The sequence below is a fragment of the Podarcis vaucheri genome, assembly GCF_965113315.1.
Source record: "Podarcis vaucheri genome assembly, chromosome: 2".
Taxonomy (NCBI): Eukaryota; Metazoa; Chordata; class Lepidosauria; order Squamata; family Lacertidae; genus Podarcis; species Podarcis vaucheri.
This window is the reverse complement of record NC_138760.1, coordinates 14,575,098-14,584,517: the sequence shown is the minus strand read 5'-3', so window position 1 is coordinate 14,584,517 and position 9,420 is coordinate 14,575,098. Positions and strand designations below refer to the sequence as shown.

Here is a 9,420-nt window from a genome sequence, read left to right as displayed (position 1 = left end):
TTCGGGGCAGATAAAAGCCAGCCAGCCCAGTCCCAGGTTGTGGGAGCAACATTGTGGGTAGCCTGTTCCTGCCTGCACCCTGTCCTGCTCTTCTGCCAGAGCTCCTGACCTCACCCGACTCCCTGCCTTGGACCCTGCTTCAGCCTTGACGGACAGCCTCCATACCACACCCTCGACCTCGGACTGGACTCAGACCTCGCCGCACGGTTAACTCTCAGGACCAGCACAACTTCTGCCTACGCCCTTCCCCAGAACCTGCCTTGCCATCACACCTCTGAACTCAAGGAAAGCTAGGAGCCATGACAGTTTGACACCAGCCCACATTTCCTTGCTGCTATTGAAAGCACCCATACTCTGAAGACAGATGGCTGAACAGAGAGGCTCACAATTTGTTTATTCTCAGGGATTCTCTTAGGTCAGCAGGATAACAAGATTCAGAAAGTATCTTCTCCAGAGCCCGAATATTCTTTGTGGGACCCATCCAAATGAGAGCAATGGATCGTCACAATATAAATCTGCTTTTCTGAACTGCTTTGTGAACCGTTCCGGTTGAAAAGCAGTATACAATTATTATATTATAAAATAAATATGAATAAAAAGAGTGAGGTCATTCCTGTAAGTTTGAGAAGGATTATTACCCCCATGGGGCAGGTGGAGATATTAGTTTGCCTAAGGCAATCCACAGAGCTTATAGCTCAGGGGAGATTTGAACAAGGAGTGTTCCCAGTTTGTCTCCCTCTCCCTCCCTCTCAATCTCTCTTTCTCTTTAAAGTGCTAGAGTGCAGCATCTGTTATCAGCATATTTTGCTGATTTAATGGAATTTTAACTGGATACTTTACATTAAGTTTGAAATCTATTCTGGCTAGCCCCAAGTGTTTGGAATAAGATGAGTGATAAATGACTATTACATATTAAAATATGATTACTCCTAGTCTAAATGTGCCCGAGCGCAGTAACTATCGCTGTAAAGAGGTAGCTGAACCCGGCGAAGAGGTTTCGAATCTCTGTTAGAGCGTTCTGGAATCCCTTCCAATTACAGACTCCAAGCCAGGAATTTTGGAAAACTTTCCATGCAGCCCAGACTAGAAGTTTAAGAAGCCAGAATAAACTAGGAGGTCTGCCAGAGTCCAGAAGGTTCCACGATGAATTGGCACAGTCCTTTTACCTACCACAAGGGGGCACCGAGCATCCATTGCCCCCCTCCCCCCCCCCAAAAAAGGGGCAGCTTAGGACAGGGACGCTTGCAGCATCTGTTTGGCTGCATTGTCTCTTGCAATGGTCCTTTGACGCTCACAAATACTTGTGACGTTGAAATCTGACCACAGTTTCCCCTTCAGGCGAAGTGGGCGTTGCAAAGAGGCCACAGAGACTGGCATCCGGGCAAAGATAACTCCTTCTTAGCTTCACATGAGAAAAGGGGGGGGAATGCCACAGGAGATCTAATGGTCCATCTACTTGGGCATTCATCGGACCCCCCAATGGTGGCTTCATACCTGGAGACTTCAGAGGACCAGTGCACAAGTTAATTCATAGGCATCTTCCGTGCTCATTTTGCAAATGTTAAGCTACAGAAGGCACAATGTTTTTGCATACTTTGAGGGTTAAGAAGAATTCAGCTGCCCTGCAGATTTCCAATTAGGATGCAGCAGCAGGCTCGAGTGAGGCTCACTTTGGGATTCCTCAGCTGGTGGAAGGAAAGCAGAGAGGTTTATGCTTTTTACCTCAAGGTTTACCCTTCTCTCTCCCACATCTCCCCGCTCAATCCCGCAGGCAAGAATATCACAGGAGGGGTGGTGGCGGTGGAGGTCAGCTCGCCGCCGAAGCCCATGAGTTGCAAGCCAGCAAAGTCCCTGGTTCGAGTCTCTGCCATGAACACACTGGGTGGTCTTTAAGGCAAGCCGTTATTATCTCAGCCTCAAGATGAAACTAGCTGTGATGGCGGTAGACCCATTTATTTTAACCTATAGCTTGTTGACCATGGGGAGGGATTCTAGCAAAGCAGTGGAGCACATGTTTTTATACAGAAAGTCACTTGAACAATCCCTGGTGTCTCCAGCTAAAAGAGGAAAAAACCAAGCGGAAGGTCATGTGGCAGTGGGTGGGGTGGGGAAACAATTCCTCCTGAAGCCCTAGAGAGAACAATTGCCAGTCAGAGTAGACAATATTGGGCTTGGTGGATAACTAATCTCACCTGTTATAAGGTGCTTTCCTATGATCCCAAGCCAACTCTGTCCAATCATATATTAATGGGGAAAAGGCCTTCAATTGTAAGAGCTACAGGATTGCTGAACACTCCTCCGTCTGCCAACACTGTGCCCACCAGCACCTTCTTTGGTGTACACAGAAGGTATCAGTAAATGATGTTGTTGTTTAGTCGTTTAGTCGTGTCCGACTCTTCGTGACTGCATGGACCAGAGCACGCCAGGCACTCCTGTCTTCCACTGCCTCCTGCAGTTTGGTCAAACTCATGCTGGTAGCTTCGAGAACACTGTCCAACCATCTCATCCTCTGTCGTCCCCTTCTCCTTGTGCCCTCCATCTTTCCCAACATCAAGGTCTTTTCCAGGGAGTCTTCTCTTCTCATGAGGTGGCCAAAGTATTGGAGTCTCAGCTTCACAATCTGTCCTTCCAGTGAGCACTCAGGGCTCCTTAAGAATGGAGAGGTTTGATCTTCTTGCAGTCCATGGGACTCTCAAGAATCTCCTCCAGCATCATAATTCAAAAGCATCAATTCTTTGGCGATCAGCCTTCTTTATGGTCCAGCTCTCACTTCCATACATCACTACTGGGGAAACCATAGCTTTTACTATACGGACCTTTGTTGGCAGTCAATAAATATCAGTAAGTATCTCCTGAAAATTCCACAGTGCATGAGAGACTCATCCTGCTCAACTCATGTTTGTACCGGCTTGGCCTTGCTACAGGCTCCTACAGCCAGTGGCATACTGTTAAGTTGTAGGTGAACATATCAGACGACACAGCGATTCTTCAGACAGCTCTTGTTTATTCATAGGCCAGAACAGAACTGAACTGAAGGTTTCAGCCAACCAGCTTATACAGTGGTTCCTTGGGTTACAGACGCTTCAGGTTACATACGCTTCAGGTTACAGACTCCGCTAACCCAGAAATAGTACCTCGGGTTAAGAACTTTGCTTCAGGATGAGAACAGAAATCGTGCTCCGGCAGCGTGGCGGCAGCAGGAAGCCCCATTAGCTAAAGTGGTGCTTCAGGTTAAGAACAGTTTCAGGTTAAGAACGGACCTCCAGAATGAATTAAGTACTTAACCCGAGGTACCACTGTATGGAGCTCAACTACAAAGCAACAGTAACCACTTTCTGCAACTAGCCAATCACTGAAAGTCACTTTCAATTCCTTATTTGCATATGCGGACCTGAGTGAAAACTATCTACAGTATCCCCCTGCTGGCCCAGGGTGAGAACTTCAGTACATAACACATAGCATGGAGGGGGGAGGCAGGGGGCCATGGCCCTGGGCTCAAATTTCTGAGGGGGTGCAACCTGGTGGGGGCACCTTCTTTCTCCTTGTGGATGGTGAAGGGACGCCCACCCGCACCCTGCCCCTGGGTTGGCAGAGAAGGAGGGAGGGAGGGGTAGGGTGGTGGGAAAGCACTTCTGGAGCTACCTGCGTTGCCCAGAGCGCCTCATTGCAAGGCAGAAGGGCGAGGCAGCATAGTGGCGTTCCTGGCTTCACGTTTCTCTGCCTTATGTCTGCTCCTAAGTTGGAGCTGGGGACCCGGGTGGCGCTGTGGGTAAAAGCCTCAGCGCCTAGGGCTTGCCGATCGAAAGGTCGGTGGTTCGAATCCCTGCGCCGGGGTGCGCTCCCGCTGCTCGATCCCAGCGCCTGCCAACCTAGCAGTTCGAAAGCACCCCCGGGTGCAAGTAGATAAATAGGTACCGCTTACCAGCGGGAAGGTAAACGGCGTTCCGTGTGCTGCGGTGGCTCGCCAGATGCAGCTTTGTCACGCTGGCCACGTGACCCGGAAGTGTCTCCGGACAGCGCTGGCCCCCGGCCTCTTTAGTGAGATGGGCGCAAAAACCCCAGAGTCTGTCAAGACTGGCCCGTTCGGGCAGGGGTACCTTAAGTTGGAGCTAGTTTGCCAGAAGAGACTCCCTTGATTAGATGCTGGACAGCAAAGGGACTGACTGCTGCTCAGTCCACCCCGGGCAGTGGCAACCCATGCTATGCCCCTGCCTACAGCAGACATTTTGTATTATGGTACATCTCCACTGTCTCAAATTCCAAATATGCCCGCTGGCCCCTAAAGGCTGGTGACTTCTGCTCTGACAGATCACTCCCCTACAATCAAATGCTTCTCCTGCCCCCAAACTCCAATTTATTTGGGTTCCAATATCAAAAAATGAGCCCAGCTGAAAGAGAAATGCCCAGGGATACAGACTGTGGGGAAGAAAGTTATTTCAGTTTACCTGCATATTTTTTTGTTCATTAAATCAACCCCAGCCATGGACACATGGCTGAAATTACCTTCTGGGTGCAGGTATTGCTAAGGAATCTGAAGTGGGACAACAGGTTAATTACCGTGCTCATATTTGCCTCCACTTATGCTCTCCTATTTTATACGTACACAAAGCAAATATTGCAAAAGCGCTGTTGTCTCCAGAGTACTCCCTATCCTTCTCTCTCTCTCAACTCCAAAGAAAGCCAAACTTAGGATGGAGGAGAAATTCTATTCAATTTGCACTTAATAATGAGGTTATCCAGGGCTTTTTTTTCAGCCATGACTCAGTTTGGGCACCTCTCAGAGGGGCACCTTTGTCATTACAGTGGTACCTCGGGTTACATACGCTTCAGGTTACAGACTCCGCTAACCCGGAAACAGTGCTTCAGGTTAAGAACTTTGCTTCAGGATGAGAACAGAAATTGTGCTCTGGCGGCGCGGCGGCAGCAGGAGGCCCCATTAACTAAAGTGGTGCTTCAGGTTAAGAACAGTTTCAGATTAAGTACGGACCTCTGGAACGAATTAAGTACTTAACTTGAGGTACCACTGTATAAGAGAATCAGTAAGGTGCACATGGTGAGTTACGGCACCTCTTTTTCTAGGAAAATAGGACCACAGCTACCTAATGTTCCCTTTCTGAAACAATATGCAAAATATAAAGCTTGGCCATCCCTCATAATAAGCCCATCTCTGTATTTTGAAATGCCATTCTCTAGCCAAGTGTACAGAAATGTGTGCATTTTCAAAAAATATGTACAGTACAGTAGGCAAAATTGCGTACAGGCATGTGTGTATTAGTATAAATTTGCACAAAAATGCTCTTGAGTACTTTAAACAAAAATGTCAAACTGATATGGAAATGTAGAGAACGGAAGTTAAAATGGGAAATATGAGAAACTGAGAGAAAATGAAATTGACAGATTCACTCATCCGTACACCAAGCACAGGTCATCCTGGCCCTAGAACTTCTCACTGGTCAGGGTAGTGAGCCACAAGCAGTGTGGTATTCCAGCCTCCATTTAGTCTCTTGGTAGAGCGGATGGGATGGCCTGCTACTTTTTACTGGCACATCTCCCTCTGAGCAAAGGTTTCCTTAGAGCTGCTCCACCTCCCTCTCTTTCCCCCAAACTCTTGTTCATGGGTAGGCAAACTAAGGCCCAGGGGCCGGATCCGGCCCAATTGCCTTCTAAATCCAACCCGCGAACAGTCCAGGAATCAGCGTGTTTTTACATGAGTGGAATGTGTCCTTTTATTTGAAAGGCATCTCTGGGTTATTTGTGGGGCCTAGGAATTCGTTCATTTTTCCCCCTTCAAAATATAGTCCGGCCCCCCACAAGGTCTGAGGGACAGTGGACCGGCCCCCTGCTGAAAAGGTTTGCTGACTCTTGTTAGACTGAGCAGAAGAGCTTCATGGCAAAGGAGGGGTGGGTGGTGGGGACTGATTCGTCTTTTTTTATTTTTAATAGCAGCAGATATTGCAGCAAGCTGGGTCCATTGCCGGGAGCCTCCCAGGTAATGAATGGGTAATAGGATTACCTGGGCGATCCCAGGGGGATGCTGCCACCTGCAGAAACTCCATCTGTTTATATTTGTTAGTCTTGCAGTCCTGACAGGGCCGAGGTCATTGGAGGGGCCTGACCCAATCAACAATCAACACAAAGGGAGATGGGTTTCATATTACAGATGTGGCCTGAGGCCTTGGACTCCCTGCCTCCACCAGTGAAGTGGGACAGGGGGAGATGATGAGAGAAAGATAGATTTGATACCTAGTGGAGTAATGTTGACTTGAGGTGTGTGTTGGAGGGAGACAGCTTCCTCTTTGGCTATCCAGTCAATGTGGAGTTTGTCTTGGTAGAAATTATTTATTTTAGTTCATTAGCTCTCCCCAACATTTCTCCGATGAAAATAGGGATGTCTTATTATAACCTCACCCATCTAACTGGGTTGCCCCAGGCACTCTGGGCAGCTTCCAACATATATAAAACATAATAAAACATTAAACACTTAAAAAAAAAAAAAACCCTTCGCTATACAGGGCTGCCTTTGGATGTCTTCTTAAGATCGCGAAGTTACTTGTCTCCTCGGCTCGTGGGTCGCGTAACTCCATACCCTCCAACATTTCTGTGATAAGAGGGACGTACTAAGGAAAAGCGGGACATTCCGTGATCAAATAAAAAACCGGGATGGCTTCTGTTAATCTGGGACTGTCCCTGGAAAATAGGGGAGTCCGCATTCTTAAGCTTCTACTTTCCACAACTCTACGCCAGAGTGCCATTTGTAGGTTTCAATAGAGTGAATTGGGCTGAGGAAGTCCTTTCAGAAGGAAGGGAAAGGCTGCCAGACACATAACAATGATGTCAAAAATATACCGTTTTTTTTTGCACCATAACACTCACTTTTTTCCTCCTAGAAAGTAAGGGAAAATGTCTGTGCGTGTTATGGAGCGAATGCCTGCGGGTGGCAGGGGGGATCTGCTGCAGTCGTGAGTTCCCCAGTCCATGGTTCCCCTTCCTTTCCTCCTCCGTGGTTACAAAGCATGGATCCACATGGATCCTCAGGATTTTTGCATTGGGCTACTCCAAACTCACTGTCAGATCACATGTCTGTGGCCACAGCATGAACCGCAAAAATCATATATCCACTATTTCGTTTAGAATATTTTTTTTCTTGTTTTCCTCCTCTAAAAACTACGTGCGTGTTATGGTCTGGTGCGTGTTATAGAGCGAAAAGTACGGTACTTTGTAGAAACGGCATCCTCCATCCCTGAACTGCAGCAGTCTTACGTGTGTTGGTTCTGGGTACATTAGCAGAGACAGATTAGTACAGAAGGGCAAGGGAAGAAGTGATGGTCTTTGGTGTCTGTCCATTGTAGATTGTCCTATGTGGGCTGGCTGAGGGCAGGTTGAGGTTGGTGGGGCAGTCCCTCCTTTGTCATAATGGACCAGTCTCCTCTGCCGGTCACAAACAGTTGCCTTGGGAACAGGGTAGAGCACCATAGAGATGAAGCGTTAGAGTGGCTCCCCCATCCACCTTGTGTGGTTCTGGTCTGCAGGTGGTAGCTTTCAGGTGGAAATTTGAGGACTGCTTGTCACTCTGGCCTCCTGCGTAAAATTTACATGTATGATAAGTAACCTTTCAAAAATAATGTTAGTTGTTGGTCCAAATTATAAGACGATCACTGTTGATCATCCAAATGAGCCTTTAGGTAACCTGTTTCAAACCGGGCAGAAAAATTGGTTAGTCCTGAGATGAGACGGGCACCCGTGAACTGAACTTGCCTGTCCATACGCCATCCAATTGTAACTTTAAGCCAAGATGCCTGTCCTCTCCAAACACATCAGAGCCACCTCCACAGCTCTAACTGGATTAGATCATTCCCAGAAGCCAGCCCACTTTGCTCAGACCCCTTCTATAAACAGCTCACTTCAGACTTTCTTCATTTTTCCAAATCGAATTTATTTCAGGCACATTTGAAGTCATTGTGCCAGCTTGTGATTTCATTAGCCGGGCCCATGGCCTGCGGCTTGGAAAGGCCTGTCGGCTCGATGGAGATCTATCGTCCAATATCGGCCTAAGGAGCCATAAAGGCAGGTTCCCAGCAGAGAGATTATGTAGGGGGGGAACAATCTACTCCTGGCTTTTACGTTGTGTGTGATGGATTAGCATATAAATCTCCACATCACACCACACATCAGGAACAGGGGTGGTGGTGGAAGCAGCTATCTGGTTCAGGCCAACTTTTGAAACCCAGAGTGCTTTTTGAGGCTGCTTGCCAGGTTCTCGCCCAACCAGGGAAAAGTCAGCATCAGATTCTGCGACAGTCTCCAAAGAGATCAGCTTGCAAAGAAGGAGATTATCACACTTGTCCTCGATAAAACTCCAAAATAGCCTCTTTTGAATGCTTCCTGCATCTTACTCTTCTCTCTGGAACATCCTCCTTTGTCCCGTCCCCCCAACACACAGTGAAAATACCCTCAGCATGAGCCTTGCAAGTCCTTTTGGCCACCAAAGTTAGGCTCAGCAACCAGCATTGATGGGCACCTGTCAAAGCCCATGCATAGCCAAGGGTGCACTGCTGGCACTCCCTGTGCCTGCCACTGCTCCTCTCACCACTGCCACCTGCTGGCCTCTGGTCCAAAGAGTGTGTTTGAAATCCGCTCGGAGTCAAGAGTGGATTTCATGCTCTTTCTTCAGCTCATAGTGGTGAGGAGGAATGGACGTTCCCCCAGAATGTCTGCTTTATATACTTTATTTACACAATGGGCCCCAAGTGATTGGCTAATTCCAGGATTCACCTGTAGGCCAATCAGCTTGCGGATTCACTTCCACCTGGAGCTGGATTGGGTGGCTCCTGTGGACCAATCAGACTGCTGCATTCTGGACCCTATTGTTCTAGGACCAATCAGACTGCTGCATTCTGAATCCTATTTTTCTAGGACCAATCAAATTGCTGCATTCTGAATCCTATTGTTGCAGGACCAATCAGACTGCTGCATTCTGAATCCTATTGTTCTAGGACCAATCAGACTGCTGCATTCTGAATCCTATTCAACTCAGTACATAACAGCGTTCAAGCAAGAAAAGCAAGTGAGAAGAGGCAACGTCTGCCACCACATGGTCGCTTGCCTGCCCTTTCCATCGGGGTGTCATAGGAAGTAGCCAGTGCTGGGGAGGAGGGATGCCTACAAAGGGCATCTTGCCCTGAAGCCCCACAAAAACCTGCAGCCAACACTGCCGGCCAAGTCTTTTCCAGACTAGCTACCACTGGGAAGATCCTTTCCCCATGTTGTACATGGCAGGCCTAATGCAACAGGAGGGTTCGGTGCAGGAATCATGTCCATGGAGAGTCTTGAAGTTGCAATGAGAGGGCTGAGATTCAGCCGTTACCTACTTTCTGGTCAAAGAGGGACAAGCAGGGAGACCAGATACACCAGTCCAACGGG

At 48.1% G+C, this 9,420-nt stretch overlaps 1 long non-coding RNA gene across 1 annotated transcript; it reads right to left on the bottom strand.

Moving 5' to 3' along the window:
* Nucleotides 1-388: 388 nt before the first annotated feature.
* LOC309526668 lies at nucleotides 389-7,438 on the bottom strand. The gene is made up of 3 exons (XR_014216814.1): nucleotides 7,216-7,438; nucleotides 6,244-6,324; nucleotides 389-1,685 (listed from the first exon to the last, which is right to left on the bottom strand). It is a non-coding gene; the product is annotated as an uncharacterized lncRNA (long non-coding RNA).
* Between the last annotated feature and the right edge of the window lie 1,982 nt (nucleotides 7,439-9,420).